Below are 6,013 nucleotides of genomic sequence, written 5' to 3' on the forward strand. Positions count from 1 at the left end.
TTTTCTATTGGTCCAGTGGAATTAATGTCTCTAGTCTCAGGTTTTATTGTTATCTATTCCTGGATTATGTATCACAGAATTTAAATCTGTTACTTCTAGTTCGGTATTTTCTAGGTGCATCCAGACCTAGCCAGCTAGTGACTAAGCCCCTTCTCCACAGACAGTACCAGCTCAACTCGCCTCGACTCGGCCCGCCTTTTACTGCTTGAGTAGAGAACCGTCTTTTGTTGAGGATTGCACTCATTGGATTGATGAGACCTAGAAGTCTCAAACAGAGGAATGGAGGAACGAAGGAAAACTGAGGAATGTTGATTGTAATAATCTTAAACAGATATGGTTTCGTCTCATGCTGTTTCCCCCTCCCTGCCAGAGACCGGTCTCTGACCCCCACTGTTAGTGAGAGGGATCCCCCTCAGACCAACAGGTCTGGGGCCCACTCTGTCCAGGTATCACACCTCGACAATTGTTCAACCTAGAGCGTGTGTAGGCGGTTTGTGATTGGCTTTATTGAATAACGGTAACCCAATAGGAATCAGTTGGTACACCTTTTTGTATTTGGGTAATGATTGGCGTGACGGCTAGCCCCGCCCTTGTCATGTGCTTTGATATACTGTTTGTGATGAATTGGGAAAATGAATGGGAGAATAATAATAGGAGAGCACAAAGGGTTAACACTCAAAAGAGAGAAGTTAGGTATCCATTAAGGGTTCTGTGTTTTTTTCGGGTTATCCTGTGTGAGCAGGATACTGGATATTGATTAATAATTTCAACCAACTATGAAATAAGTGTCCATCCATCCATTTGACGTATTTGGAAGTGTTATATGTGGAGGCACTCAAATCAAATTTAACCCAGGCATTTTCTTACAGATATCTTTAATATAATTCTCACCAAGTAACACTTTCTATAATTCCAAAAGACTACATAATGCCAAAACAGAAGATGGTGTCATGTAGAAGCAGCTCAACAAAAGAATGAAGCATGAGGTAAAACCTCAGATTCAAATCTCGCTTTACATACATTTACACACGGTAAATGTAACATAACATAACATTATGCAGTCCTTTTGATAAGGTCTCACTGTAGCCATGAATGTTTATTAAGAACAGTTCTAGGCTTACTTTTACACATTCCCATCAGTTTAGTCTGTGGCGCCCTAAAGGCTGTCTAAATACTAGCCTTTTCATAAGATATTTGGTATTAAACTACTTCATGATACCAGACGGGAAATTTGTTTAATTTATGTTTAACTTTAATAAACATTGGAAATTATTTATTACCGGTAATTAATTGTGATTTACTTGACGAAAAAGCATTCATCAATTATTGATAAAAAAAAGATGCGTCTAGACCTGAAGGTAAATATTGATCATTGACAACAATAACAGTTTTCTATATTTTTATAGATTCATAATTTCTACTGCTGTTTGCTGCTGCTGGCTTTGCTTCATCACATCCTAATCTGAAGACCTTTGGTCATTTTGCCCATCAGGGGGTAACGCTGTACCCAGCCTTGACTCCCAACTCTAACCGCTGGGACGGTGGTTCTGTAGCAGCCCAGCACAGGAAGAGTTTAGGTTAAGAGTTTCATTCGTGGGCGCCAGCAGCTCAGGAGGTAGAGCAGGTCCTATGGAGACTGGAGGGTTGCTGGTTCGAGACCCTGCTCCTCCAGGCTCAGTGATGAGGTCTCCCTGAGCAGGACCCCTGACCCAACCCTAACTGCTCCACCACAAGCAGGCTGTTCCCTTGATCAGACCTGCAAACTCCTCAGAGGAAAAAAGGTGACAGTGTCACGGGGGATTTTTTTTTTATTGTAATATACAAATGACACTACTCTAAGCGTGACTTAACAAAACTCTTTATCAAAAATCAATGTCAAAACATCCTTAAGGCTTATAAAAAATATTTTATTTACAACTGTCACCATTTTTTTTTTTGTCTCTTATTATTGGAGAGACAAAAAAGAATTATTATTCTGTGAAGTTGATGAATTGTCACTTTTAGGTTTTCTACCCAGTTACCAAAAAAAGAAACATTTGGAATAGTATGCGCTGTGGCAAGCACATGGTTTGCATGTGTTACTTCGAAGGCAAAAAAAATCTAAAATACAAGAAAACACAAAATCCTACATTCAACCAGTGGGGTATGGCCCCCGACTCTCTGAGGAGGTAGGTACCTCCAGGTACCACCTCCATGCCAGGGTGCCCTGAATTTATGTTTATTAACAGCTCCTCCACCGGGGTCAAGACAATTTGAGGGCCAGATCCAGTCTGCCGACTGTCGGCCTATTCACGATTTGCTTAAAAAAATGTCTAATTTAAATTTATACCAATACGATGGTGGCAAAAGCTTACCAGTTTTTATGTTTTTTATACTTCATTTCTATACTTGATCCGCTGACCGCTTGGAAGCCATCGGAGTACATATTTTTTAGAAGAAAGGGGTTATGTGGTAGGATCTTTAAGAATGCTTAACTGGGATTTATATATTCATGGCTCAAATATTAAGGATCATGCTTTTGAGGTGTAACTAACGCATTTACGCGGTCAGCGATCCGCTGCCAGGCTTTGGTTCTCCGGGTTGCAGAGGCTTTAGCGTTCCCTTTTCTTGTGATAATGTCCTTCTCCTTGTCATAGCTCTCCAGGAGAACCTGAAGTTCCATTTCATTGAAATAAGCGGCCCGTTTCGCCATTTCGAACAGGGTTTCCATGACCCATACATCACGTCTTTTTAGGTTTGGCGGTGACGCGCACAACCCTGTGTTAACCAACCCCGAGTTGATTGAACTAATGCATAACCGCTGCTGTGGAACCGAAAACTCTGAGTTAGTCGGCACAGGGTAAATCAACCTAGAGTTCAGCGTTAACTCAGTGCTTGTTAAACCTCCGTTCGTGGAACACCCCTCTAGACGAGGGTTTCGCAAGCTCTCTTGCGTTGTTTGGCGCGCATGAGCGGTAGGCGACCGTCTCATCCAATGGCGAGCTCAGTTGGCGCTGTGTGCTTCAAGATTCCGATTGGCCCAGAGAAATGTCAATTATAAGAAAGATTCTGAAGCAAGTGCTGAGATTCCGATTGGCCCAGAGAAATGTCAATTATAAGAACGATCCAATAATTTTTCGCAATTCTGGACCCCCCCCCCCCCCCCCCAAAAAAAAAAAAAACTCTCCGGTTCTACACGATTCACGTGAATGACCAAATTGACCAAGAAAACGGCGATTGTCGCCGAAAAGCGACAAGTTTGCAGCTCTGCTTGATGGTTGACATGAATGTGTGAATGGCTGAATGTGGTCCACTAATTATTGTCCCCTTGAGCAGCAGTAGGTTAGGAAAGCACCAAATATTTCCATTACAATTTTATATTTTGTGTCCTGAGGAGGAAATGAACACCCACCCATTTACCGTTTCAGATTCGATAGAAACCCACTTTAAGAAATCTTAGGTAAAAAATGAAAATAACAATTTCTATAGATAACTAATAGGACGCTAGAATACAAGATAGTCTGTGATTATGGAGTCCTAATCACTAGACTAGGTTCTGGGCAAAAGGGTCTGGGTTTGACCCCCAACGTCAAACTGCACGAAACGTATATATATCCCTACCTGCTCCTTAATAATGTATCTGAATTCACTCTTCCTCACTTTGGATGAAGGCAGCTGCTAGAATGACTAAAGAGTAATACGGTTGAAGCTATGTGGTGTTTAGAAATGATGCAGCAGATCCGGCCTCTCAACACAGCCGTCTGGAGAGGCGCTGCTGTGGTCCGTGGTCCCAGGCTGCACCATGGAACCAATCCTCTCTGTCACGGCATTAGAAGTATACATTTGTGCCTAAAAGACTCCTAAAAAACTTGAACACTATTATGAACACACATTCATATGGCCACTATGAACACTACCACAAACACAAGTAGACATACGTATAAAATATTATATTTTGTGTCATGAGGATGAAATAAACACCCAGGCTCATGTTCCAGCAGTGTCACACTTCACTCTGAGTCACTATTTACACACTTTTGATTCTAATTGAACTATAATAACTAAAACTTCTTAACGATGAAGTAATATATGTCTAATAGGTAATACATCTGTGAAACATAAGGAGTGTGATGGTTTCATAGCGCTGACCGTGGTTGTAGTTACACAGACCCGGCGCCAGAGCAAATCTATACAGGGGGCACGTAGATTTTGTGGGAGGGCCCACATCTATATTATGACAGACAGGTGTAGCCTACAAAAAACTCAATTGTAAAGTCCAGTGCCCTATACCACGAAGCTCGCTGAACATACCCAGGCTTTCTTGGGAAAACCTGGCTCAACAGAGCCGCAACTCGCAATCAGAGTTAAATGGTACCACGAAGCTCACTTTAGATTCAATTAGTTGAACCAGGTTTTCCGCTTTAGGTTCAGTGCGCGTTCACGTGAAAGGGGCGTTTTTTGCGTCATTTTTCTCACCTTTACGATAGATCAAGCAGTCTATATGAGTATAAGTGAAAAGATTCTGCATATTGTCTGTAAAATAACTATGCCAAATGCAGAATTGTTCGCCATTAATCCAAATAGAATGATGATGATTTAAAAATGCATAAGCAACGTCCATCCTGCCTTATTCTATAATTTAGGGAATTCACTTTAAATACACCCTAAGAAATGTATCGCATGTTTTCGACCGCTGAGAGGTAGCGGCTGTAGCATAGTGGATTAGTATAAGACCCGAACGCCAGCGACCGGGGTTCAAATTCGCCGGTCTATCATCATGCATTTTACCCCCATAGATGTGGTGCCAGCACAGCCTTGAAAATATGGGTTCAAGTTCGAAATAAGCACAAAAATATAATTCCATAAGCTTTAGTGAATAAGTATTCCATATGCATGAGAATTGGGACTTTTTAAGCTTCACATAAATTCGCGTCACTTGGGAGTCGAACCCCCCGCACAGAAATTCAAGACTGACGCGCTACCTCCACTCTAGCATCTGTCACTGAGACACAATGCGCAACAGTAATCATTGTCTACATAACGTCCAAAAGGACGATCAAATAACGAACACCCTCTGATGAGAATCTGTATCTCTCATGTAGAACCCCAATTTCGTTGTTTGCACAATGACAATAAAGTCTGAAATCTGAATATCGTCAGACAATGCCAAGGGATCGGTTCTGTCCCGTACAACCCTTGTCTCCGGAGAGACGCCTGTACGAGAAGTGCGCCGGGGTCCACGGGAACACCCACAAATGGTGACGCCATTGTCAGAGGAGGGGCTAGGAAGCTGCGCACGGCGATTTAAGTAACCGATCTCCGGCTAGACTAAGCCGAAAAACTGCTCCCGACCAGGTTTGGTTGCGAGCATAAGTCACCATGGTGATACATCGACGCTAAAAGAGATCGACTTTCGTGGTACAACTAACCCAGGCTTGGAGCTCAACATACCTCGCTAACCCTCTAAGCGAGCTTCGTGGTACAGGGCCCCGTTTCCCGAAAGCGTCGTTAGCCTAAGTGGATCGTGAAGTGCGTCGAAAGGGCATCGTAGAGTTTTCACCGCGTTTCCCGAAAGCATCGTGGGGAACGAACGTCTTGAAAACGCTCGTAGCTAACGAGTACTCCAGGGGTGCTCGTAGGTACTCGTAGGACTCTAAGAGAATCGTCAGCTATAGCCTCAGTGGCGACACCATCGGACATTCCGTCTATTGGATGCGTTTTAGTAAAACGCATTGCGCCTTTATGTTCTTAGTTTGGTAATTAATAAAGATTATTAATTAATTTATTAATAAAGATGTTAAAATGGCCAAAATAAAACGGGACAGTCCAGAAAATGTTTGCGCAGGCAGGGCACTCAAAATGTGTGAGAGAAAGTGGGGGGATTTGTGCAGACTGACATAGGCTACTCATAAAACGTAGCATAAAATAATGTAAAAAATAAAATACAATTAAAAAAATTAAAAATAAAGAAATGAAATAAATTATAAAAAACAAGCAAAGGAACAGGCAAAAGGCTGGGATATGGTGGGGATTG

Source organism: Gadus morhua, chromosome 21 (genome assembly GCF_902167405.1).
Source record: "Gadus morhua chromosome 21, gadMor3.0, whole genome shotgun sequence".
Taxonomy (NCBI): Eukaryota; Metazoa; Chordata; class Actinopteri; order Gadiformes; family Gadidae; genus Gadus; species Gadus morhua.